Below are 9,737 nucleotides of genomic sequence, written 5' to 3'. Positions count from 1 at the left end.
TACTGTTAACAGGTACTGTTAACACAATAGGTTATTACACACTTGTGGAAAGTGATTTCGTACCAGTCTGGCTCAGAAATCTTCAGAGAACAAGTTCTTAACTGCCACTAGAAAATTTTCACTTATATTTGCTTCAGAAAGTTTTATCTCTAACTTTTGTTTCTAATGTGCATGTTCAAAGTCACATCTTACTGTCACCATGTCATACAGCAAAAATTAAGTGGCCCCGGGTAAAGCAGATTTTCTGGATGTGAAAATACAAGAGAAAATCCAGCTGTAGGAGGCCCTGGTAGTTTACCTTCTCCCCAGAGATCTCCTGTAACAAAGCAGTGACTTACCATGGGATTGGGAGTTATTGGGATGTCTATGCAGCTACCAAAGAGATGAAATGTTTTAACCCAGCTTGAGACTGTTTTCTTTTTACAAAATATCCAAAGGCACATTTCAGATAAATGGATCAGAGACAGTAATGCCCTTTTACTTTCCAATAGTTGTTACCCTGTAATCACTATGCAATCCAGCATTTCTTACTATTTACTTAGAAGCTGACAAGAGAGCACTGCTAAAGGATGTTCAGTAAGAACACATTTTCATCCCCCCTCTCAAATCCACGGTACGTAAAATGGGTTAATAAAGCCTTCTGAGCTGCATTAGACTCTATTCTGATGAAAGACTCTCTCCAGCTGTAGGAGCATTTCCATGAATTTAGCATGGCTGAGTTGTATAGAAAAAATGACAGAAAATAGGCAGCAAGAAAGTCTCAGTACCAGGAAACACCTCAAATTTCTAAAGTCACATTAACAGTTGAGAAGACTCCCCATTTCATTTCCTGTAGATCAAATTTTTACATCTTTACTCAATCCTAATCCAACTTGAACCCATTAAATGAACAAAGATGTGAGAGGCAAAGCTCTTTAGGTCTTGTAAAATGTTCCACAGTCAAAACAAGAAATTACTCTTTGTTTCAGAAAGACTTGGACAAAAGTGATGCTCTAAATAATTGAAATGCAGCTGTAGTTAACAAATGGTTTGCTGCAACATTGTATGTTAAGGTCACAAATGGAAATGGACTCTCTCTGACCACTTACATGCCATTAAATACCCAAAGAGCATTAAATTAAATAAAATTTATCTTAAAGCACTGTTTCTAAACTTCACTGGAAGTATTGAAATGAGGAAAAGTCCTTGCCACAATTAGCTTCTGCTTTTTCTCCTCTCATTCAAACTGGTTTTAGTTTTGCTTTTATAACATGACATTCATGAACTGCTCATGCATATAAAGCTCCTCCAGATTTCAGCATAACAGCAATCTACACAATTTTAAATGAGGGTCCTCATACAATTTATTACAGCATCAGAGCTAATCAGATGACATTCTGTCCCAAACCAGGAAAATATTATTTAGATGTTCCAATAAAAGAAAAACCCCACACTTAATCATGCATAAGAACACACATATGTACAAAATACTACATATTTTAATTTGCAGCAGAAGTAAAAAGGAAATTATCTCAGATGACTCTGTTCTTTCGCTTCCACCCAAACTGTGATTGGCAATATATCTACTAGAGCTCTCAATTTTGAAATAAGTTTCTTCAAATTAAACTCTCCATATATAAACCAATTACTGACTGATTTATATACATATTATAGCCTTTCCAAGATGATGTCAGACAGAACAAGCGAGGAACTTTGACATGACCTTATGAATATCAAGTGAAATGTTCTAGAAAGAAGCTGGATGCCGAATGGGTGGAATTTGGCATTTCAGAAATGACTCCGCAGCCATGTAACAGCTGGGTCAGAGCCCCCGCAATGCTGACACCCCCCACTGCACACCAGGGTCTGGCACCTGCCCGGAGAAACACCCAGTTACCACAGCACCACAAAAAACCGCTGGGAATTTCATCACCTTTTTCAGCTAGAGCTGAATAAGGTCATTTAAGATGAAAAGGTGAGAGCAATTATACATGACCTGTGCGAGTTAAAAAATGATGACAAAGGTCTGCCTTGGAGTATGGAGGTGTTTTCTCCGGTTCCTACACTTCACACATTCCTGTGCTGCAGCCCTTCCCTGAAACATCTCATTTTAACACAAACTCTTCCAGTACTTGAAGAAAAATTGATTTCTATCACTCAGAGCAGAGCATGGACTGGGGGAGCCCCGGCTGACACCCAAAATGACCCGGTGAAGGCCTCCAACTTCGGACACACCGGCCAAGGCTGAGGTCTCTGAGGTGAGGTCGCTGAGGTGACGGCAGTGACCACAGAACTACGGGGTTCGGCCCCGCTATAAAACAACATCCGTGGCTTCTACGCCACTAAAGAATGTTTTAACCAAAAGCCCAGTAAAGGGCTGAAGACACCTCAGCGCTGGTCCCCGCCGGGCAAGGGCTCACTCCGAGCTCCGGCACCTCAAAGCCAGGCGCTTCCCTGTGTCCGGGTCATCAGCGGACCAAAACCTCCCAAACCCCAAGCACGCCGAGAGCGCTGCCGCGGCCGCAGCCGCCTCCCTCAGCACGGCACCGAGCCCAGGTGCGGAGCGGCGCCTCGGGCAGGGCCCAGCGCGGGGCTCCCGCTGAAGGCTGGGCCGTTCCTACAGGGGGCCGCTGCCACGGGAGAGGGGAGAGGGAACAGCCGAGAGGAGAAGGAGCCGCGGGGAGCCCGGGCAGGGGCAGCCAGCGCCTCCCGCGGCACCTCCGGGGCGGGGCAGCGGCAGGAGGAGCAGCACCGGCAGGAGCAGGTGAGCGTGGCCGCAGCTGCGCCCGGGGGCGGAGCGGAGCGTGGGGCGGGGAGCGCCGGGCCGTGCCGGGCACACACTGCTCCTCCCGCCCCTCCGCCCGCACTCCTTTGCTCTTTCTCGCTCTCTCTCCCGGGACAGCGCCCGAAACTCGGCGGCGGCCGCGGCACCCGACGGCTCCTCGGACGCGGTGAGTGCCCGTACCTGCCCCCGGCGCGGCGCTGCCGCCGCCCGGCAGTTCCTGCCCCGCCTGGGGTGAAGGAGGAAGCGAGACGGGCTCCGGCTCCCTCCGGCCCGCCCGGCTTCCGTGGGGCGCACGGCGGGCAGAGCGAGAGGGAGGGAGATTGAGGGTCCCCGGGGCTCAGCCCGCTGTCCCCCGTGTGCCCCCGGGCAGCGCCTCGGCAGCGGGATGGGGCGGGAGGCGGCGGAGCTGTGCCCCCGGCCCTGGGCTGCCTCCTCCGGAGCCTCCATGTTGGGCTGCGGGGAGGGGGCTGCGGACCCGGCCCGCCCAGACCTCCCCTCGGGCTGCCGGGGACGCGGCCGGCGCCTTCGGTGCGGGGCAAGCGCGACCTGGAGCGGGGAAAGCCTGTGGGGCTGCGGGAGGGAGAGTGCTGTGCCCCGTGCGAGGCGGCAGCGAGCTCCCCGCGGTCGGTCTCTGATAGGAACATGGAGTTTACTCCCGGCAGAAATGCCAACTTTGATACCACCAACTTTTTTTCCCACCCAGCCGGCCCGATTGTCTGTTTCAGTCTCCGTGCCACAGTGAGTCTGAGCAGATGAAATGTACAGTCTTTTAAATGGTCAGGTTTCCAGCTGAGTGGCGACAGACAGTAAGAAATGAAGGAGCAGGAATGCCTGATGCTTTTGTGTACGTACATGCCAGGCGTGCATCTATTAAAAAAACAATTTTCAGTTCATCACTAGAGAATTCCCCGTTTGCATTAGGGCATGAAATATTAAAATAATTGGATTACAGCATTCTGTGGTTAGCTCTGATGTCTGTTTACTTGCGGGCCCTGACTGTTTCACCACTTCACTTCTAGATTGTCCAAGTAGCACAGAGCAGAGTGTAGATCTAGACCTAGGAGCTCTTGCAGGAGGTTTATGTGCAAGGATGATATTGCCCTGTATCCCATCCGTTGATATGTCCGAGGAGAGAACTTGACTCTCCAGAGCAGATGGGTGTGGGAGAATCAGTTCTGGTGCTAGATCTTTACCTAGTTTAGAGACTCACTTAAAGCCTGAACTCCAATATTGAGTATCTCTACAAATAATCAGTGTCAAAATCCTTGATCCACTTGTGATGTGTTTAGTTCCTTTTAGATGTTTTTTGCTCCTGGGCTTGTACAGTCAATAGTCTATTAACAATGTAATAGCAAATAAATTCTTCAGTTTTCCATCTCTCCAATGCCATGCAGCACTGTGCTAATCAAATAGGAAGCTATAACCAGCATAGATTTCTGAGCAAGAACACTATGAAGAAGTGCTTCTTAAGTGGTTAAGCAATAATTCATAAGCATTTTTTTAAGTGTATATGCAGGATTTCCTGTTTATTTTAGTTCCTGAAAATGGTTATGTTAAAAAATGAGCTGTTTGTCTTTGGACTGATAGATTTCAGTCACCCCAAGACACTCCTGTGGGAACCTGCAAATACTGAGGAGAAAAGCAAGCATAAGGCTGCAAAACATAGGTTTAGATGGGTTTTTTCTAATGTTTCTCATCCTCACCTTGGGTTTCATAATAAAGTACAGGTGTGTGCTTTAATTTAAGAAATTATTGAATGCTGCCATTTTCAGTTTCTTTGACTCACACAGTTTACTGTGTTTTGTAAAACTGAATATGTCCAAGTTCTACGGACATATGATTTTCAGGATGAGGTACATTACTTTTGGAACTTTGACAGCTGAAAAATTGAAACGTGCAATAAGGTATTTCACTGTACTGCTAAACACAAAAGAACTTAGGGGCAGCACAAAAGAATTAAGATTTGGGAATCCTTTGAGATTTTCATCTCATAATTCAGGTTTAGGTAGGAAGGAATTGCTGCCACTCAGTGGCTGGTACAAACATACAGAAAAATATATTCAGTTACACAGATGTGATGTCTGTGTGGGTAATGAGAAAGTCGTGAGATGATTCTGCTCAGGCAATATGTGTGAGATAATTGGTCAGGAAGATGCTCATATTTTTCTCACCAGAAAAGAGCTCATTGTTAGTTTTTTGCCATTTTGTACTTCATGAATTATAACCCTCCTTTTTATTAGACATAATTATACAGTAGGGTCATATTTTTCTAATTGAATGCAACAGTGAAATAGCATCATAATTTTTACTTTTTGATCCCATAGTATAGATGAAAAGATATTCTGTACAGAAGGAATTATTTAGAAACTATTTCTAAACTAAAAAACTTATGGAATTTTCTAGGTACTTTTCTTAAAAAGAAATCTTTGGAAGAATCTCTCAAAGAGAACTTGGCTATTTGATGCTATATAGATCAAGGAAATAACAATAAATCTTGGAAAGATGCCATCTATTATTAAAGCAACTGATTTCCTGGGAAAAGCATAGAAGCTGTCAGGCCTCTGAGTTTATTTTAATGTCTAAAAGCCACAGTCATTACAATTAAAGTCCGTTCAGATTAAGTCCCATCCCTGGAAGTGTTCAAGGCCAGGCTGAACGGGACTTTGAGCAAGCTGCTCTAGTGGAAGATGTCCCTGCCCATGGCAGGGGGGTGGAACTGGATGATTTTTAAGGTTCTTACCAACCTAAACCAGCCCATGATTCTGGTGAGTACTTCAGGGCCTAATAGTTAAAATTAACCACCCATCCTTGTTCCCAGTTGAAGGGCTTCACTGCCCCCCTGCCTCTGTGCAGGGGCACAGATCTGCTCTCTGCCCATCCATAGCTGGAGCTCAGCTCTGGCTGCTGCTCCCGAAGGGAGGAGCCCCTTCCTCTCCTCTCACTCCCCAGCTGTGACTGGAGGTGGGACTGTGGCAGGTGTGGATGTGCCACAGCTCACTCGGTGCAGCTGATCTGCAGGGAACCGTGTGCCCAGTGTGGCCTGTGCAGTGTAAATACTTGACAGGTGTTGGTCAGCACTGAGGTATGTGCCTGGATCGTGTTCATTGACACAGGTATTTCAGTTCCCCAAAGCTAACTCAGGTGTGTCTCTTCCTGATGCAGTCCCAGGGCATTGTGTGCCTGTAGTCCACCATCCCCTTCATTGCATTTACAAAGTATGTACTTAACCTACTGCAAAAGGAATGGAGGAAAAAAGGAATAGGCTGGGGATTGAACTGTTTGTTGCGGATGAGTCAGAGCTGAATGTGAAAGATGACAAGAAGGGATTTACCAGTGGAGTCTGGGGGCTGGCTGACTTCATTAGGAGCCAAATTCCTCTGTTAATCATCCACTGATGAGAAAGATTATGTGACTTTTTACTCTGGGGTTATCCTTGCATTGAATGCAGCTTCTCCATTCTGCTTATTAGGTTCTGTTCAAAAGCTGCCTAAAAAGCACCAAAACAGTTTGTGTTCCAGTAGCTTTGTGACAAAACTTGTCATCTTTCTCTGGGTCTTCCTTTACCTGTGTATTTGTTTCTGTAGAGCTCCATGTGGAGCCAAAGGACAAGGAGCAGGAATAAGGAAAGGGGGAAGACTGCACCCATTCAGAGCCATTTGGGTAGCACATTAAAAGTAATCATTCCTCATCCGCTTGGCTGCACTTTGGAAAGATGCAATTAACAGAAATGAGCCTGGGAGAGCTCTTTACAGCCTTGGTAAAATAATGCTGAAGTGGCTGTGTTGTGTGTTCATTTCAAAGGCAGTTGTTTCTACCCGAAAGAGTTCTTACGCTTTCTTAAAGAGGCATTGCCTCTCCCAGCCAGAGCTACCCCGACAGGGTTTTATGGTGTTTGAGTACTTTAGCAGGTCTGCTCCATAGGAAGCAATGTACTGCCTCGAACTCTACAGGACCACCTAGGTTATCCACACTGCCTTTTGCCTGGAAGCTGCACTGGTGTGCTGCTCCTGTACCAGAGACACCAGGATAGGTAGAGAAATGAGGGATCTGGCACACAGGAGTACTGGGAACTGCACAAATCTGACCTTGGCAAGAGTCATGCAGGATTTATTTCTGGTCTGCTCTGGACCAGACTCTGTTATTACAGGTAACATTGCTACAGAGGATGGAAACCTGACATGTATATCTGTGTGTTTCAAATAATTTTCTGTTGGCTTTTTTTCCTTTTGATTAAAATTTATGCAAGTGAAATATTATGTTTGCCTTTTGGTGACAGCAAGGTGCCCTGACATCCGTGAAATCAGTTATGTTTTGAACCTGTTTCTTTTTTCTGATTGACAGTAGAGCTGACAGTTTTTGACTAAAAGATGGAAGTGATGCAGGACAGATTTATATCAATAGCTGCAAATCCAAGAGGCAGGCCATAAAGTACTTTACAAATACTGTTCAAGTCAAGAAAGTGCATAAAACCACAGAATACTTTTTATGGTATCCTCTTACTGAAATTAATGTGTTTTCTGGTAATTGCTTTGCCATTGAGTGCAATGCTCTATCTGGAAAAGTTTATTTAAGGATACTTAAGCATAGTTGGTATTCATATGATAATAATCACCATCCATAAAGTCTGGGAATGACTATCACAGACAACTTAATGGAACTGATCCACGTTAAGCTTTTAGCCTTGTATGATACTTGCCTGACTGCTAAGGGAGGAGGGTGTGTGCTTGCCATTTCCTCCCATTTAATCAGCCAACTATCAAGCTTAAAAAAAAAAAAAAGGCAGCAGTATCTCTCTATGCCTCAAAACGAGATTATCTTGAATTCCAAGGCACTACCTGCTTTTGAGAACAAAGCAGATGTGTAATGTATATACATATCCTGCTACTTATTCTTTTGCTTAGAGCTGTGAGCAGGCTGTGGTCTTAGTTGGTTGAAACAGAACCAAGTGGTTTCACTTTTACCCATTGGGAGTGGGAGTGGAGCCAGGATAGCTCCTTGGAGACTGGGTAATAGGTCCGGGTACCAATGCTCTGGCACTGTGTGTCTGTTAGTAAGGGTGCCCCTCTTTTCTGAAGAGGTGCATGTGGGCTGACGTCCTTTCCACACCACAGGGCTCAGAGGAGTTATCTGAATTAGTATCTTGTTTCTCACCTCATGGGTGGCTGAAAATCTCTAAAATGTCATGTATGTTTGCGCATGAGTGGCTTTGATTTGCATTTTGTTTAGTCTTTTGCAGTCTCATAAATGATTTAGGTATTTATGGACTTGTTTTAATCCTGGCTGCCTGCTATTGATACAGCACATCTTGAAACATATGCATTAAATCTAAACTTCAGCTTTTTTTTCCCCACCCCTGAGCCATGAAGTAAGTCATGCTACTGATCTGGAGCTGGAAGCCCAGACCTCTGCTGGTTTAGCCTTGTTGTTTATTTTGTGATAAATTTGTAATGATGAGATGACAAAGAGAAAACTAAACTACATGGCTGTTCAGCACTTAAGTGTCGAGCTACTTTCTGAATGTTAGATTTTATCTACTCCTATCCCCATCAACACCTATTTAATAGATATTTAATAAAATCCTTGTTTGTATACTTGACTCCATCATTTTCTCTGGTTTCTTGAGGAAATGCAGTCTAAGCTTTGCCATGGCTTTTCTGCCAGAGGAACTCTTGAAATCTGAGTGCTTGTCAGGACCGCTTCGTTCCTCATCATTTCAAAGATAGTTAATTTTCTTCAGTGCACTGAATGTATCCATATTCACTATGAGGAACAGCTTAAGGAAGAAGGATTTTTGGTTGTGATAGCAGATTTTTCTTTCTGATAGTAAAGCTATTAGGTTTTTTTTAACTTATAGACAGATTTTTTTTTTTTTAAAGATTTAGATGCCTGAACATGTAGATAGATATTTGAAAAGATGATCAAAACTATCTTAACAGCCAAACTCAAGGTTAAGTTTGGCTTCTGCAGTCCGCCTTTGTGTGGGAAATTCTGAGTACAAAGGTAGCTAAGCAATTGCTAACACATTGTTTGATGTCTGAACTATGCTTTTCTAGGAGACTGTATTTGCTTCTTGCTTGAAACTGTATTTCTTTCTTAAAAGAAACAGTCCCTCCTTTTCAAAAAGTCCTGTGTGCAGAAGTTTGGTAGGAAGATGTGGTCCAGCCAGTAACAAGCAGTGTTCACTGTATGCTTTCAACTTGTACTCTCTTGGAAAATTAAGATGAATAGACATAGTGCTATAGTATTGAAAGACTGTTGTGTTTGAAATATGACACTGATTGCCCTGTATGTTTTATCTCAAGGTGTTTATGATATGTTTTGGAATGCTTCTTGGTGGCTGCATTTTGCTGGTGTGACTTTGTAACCAGAGTGGGTGTTTTGTTCCTCACTGATTTCGTTAGGGCCTGTTGAGAAACTATTTCACTTGCTAAGACGCACAATTGTGTCAGAATATTTTACTAAAAACTCTTGTGAAAGTTAAGATTTATTCTTGCCTATTTAAAAAAAATACTTAATAGGTATTTCTGTAAGAGTGAACACAGATGGCTGTCTTACATCAAGCAGGTGCAGCCAGATTCTATAATTTTGACAACGAACTCTGCTTAACTAGATCTGAAACCCTTACTCATACAAGTATCTCTGCAGGTGAAGGAGTGGATTTGACTCTAGATGCTTTCAGTATCAATGGGTTTGGGGTTTTTTTAAGAATTATTTTAACAGTCTGGTTCCTGCATTTGCTGGTCACTGATGATTACATTTCTTCACATCCAGTGTGCTGGTCTGTAATGCCGTGCTCATGCTGAGCTGTGAATTGCTCAACAAGGGTTCAGCTGTTTCCTTAAGTGTCTGATGACTGTGGCCTCTGCTGAACTCAGATATTCTCACTAATGACTTGGGGGTGCTGATTGCCAAATCTCCAGAGCAGATTAATGTGTCAGGGAATTGTGAGCACTCTCAGGTTACATTTGCTTAC

At 44.1% G+C, this 9,737-nt stretch overlaps 1 protein-coding gene across 2 annotated transcripts in view; it reads left to right on the top strand.

Moving 5' to 3' along the window:
• The first annotated feature begins 2,781 nt into the window (after positions 1–2,781).
• PRKCD (protein kinase C delta) overlaps positions 2,782–9,737 on the top strand; it is a 60,762-nt gene continuing 53,806 nt past the window's right edge. For both annotated transcript variants that reach the window (XM_069027807.1, XM_069027803.1), the window contains exon 1: positions 2,782–2,930. The gene's annotated coding sequence lies outside the window, so the exon portion shown is untranslated. The remainder of the gene's footprint in view (positions 2,931–9,737) is intronic.

This window comes from Aphelocoma coerulescens, chromosome 12 (genome assembly GCF_041296385.1).
Source record: "Aphelocoma coerulescens isolate FSJ_1873_10779 chromosome 12, UR_Acoe_1.0, whole genome shotgun sequence".
Lineage (NCBI taxonomy): Eukaryota > Metazoa > Chordata > Aves > Passeriformes > Corvidae > Aphelocoma > Aphelocoma coerulescens.
This window is presented reverse-complemented; position numbering and strand designations above follow the sequence as displayed.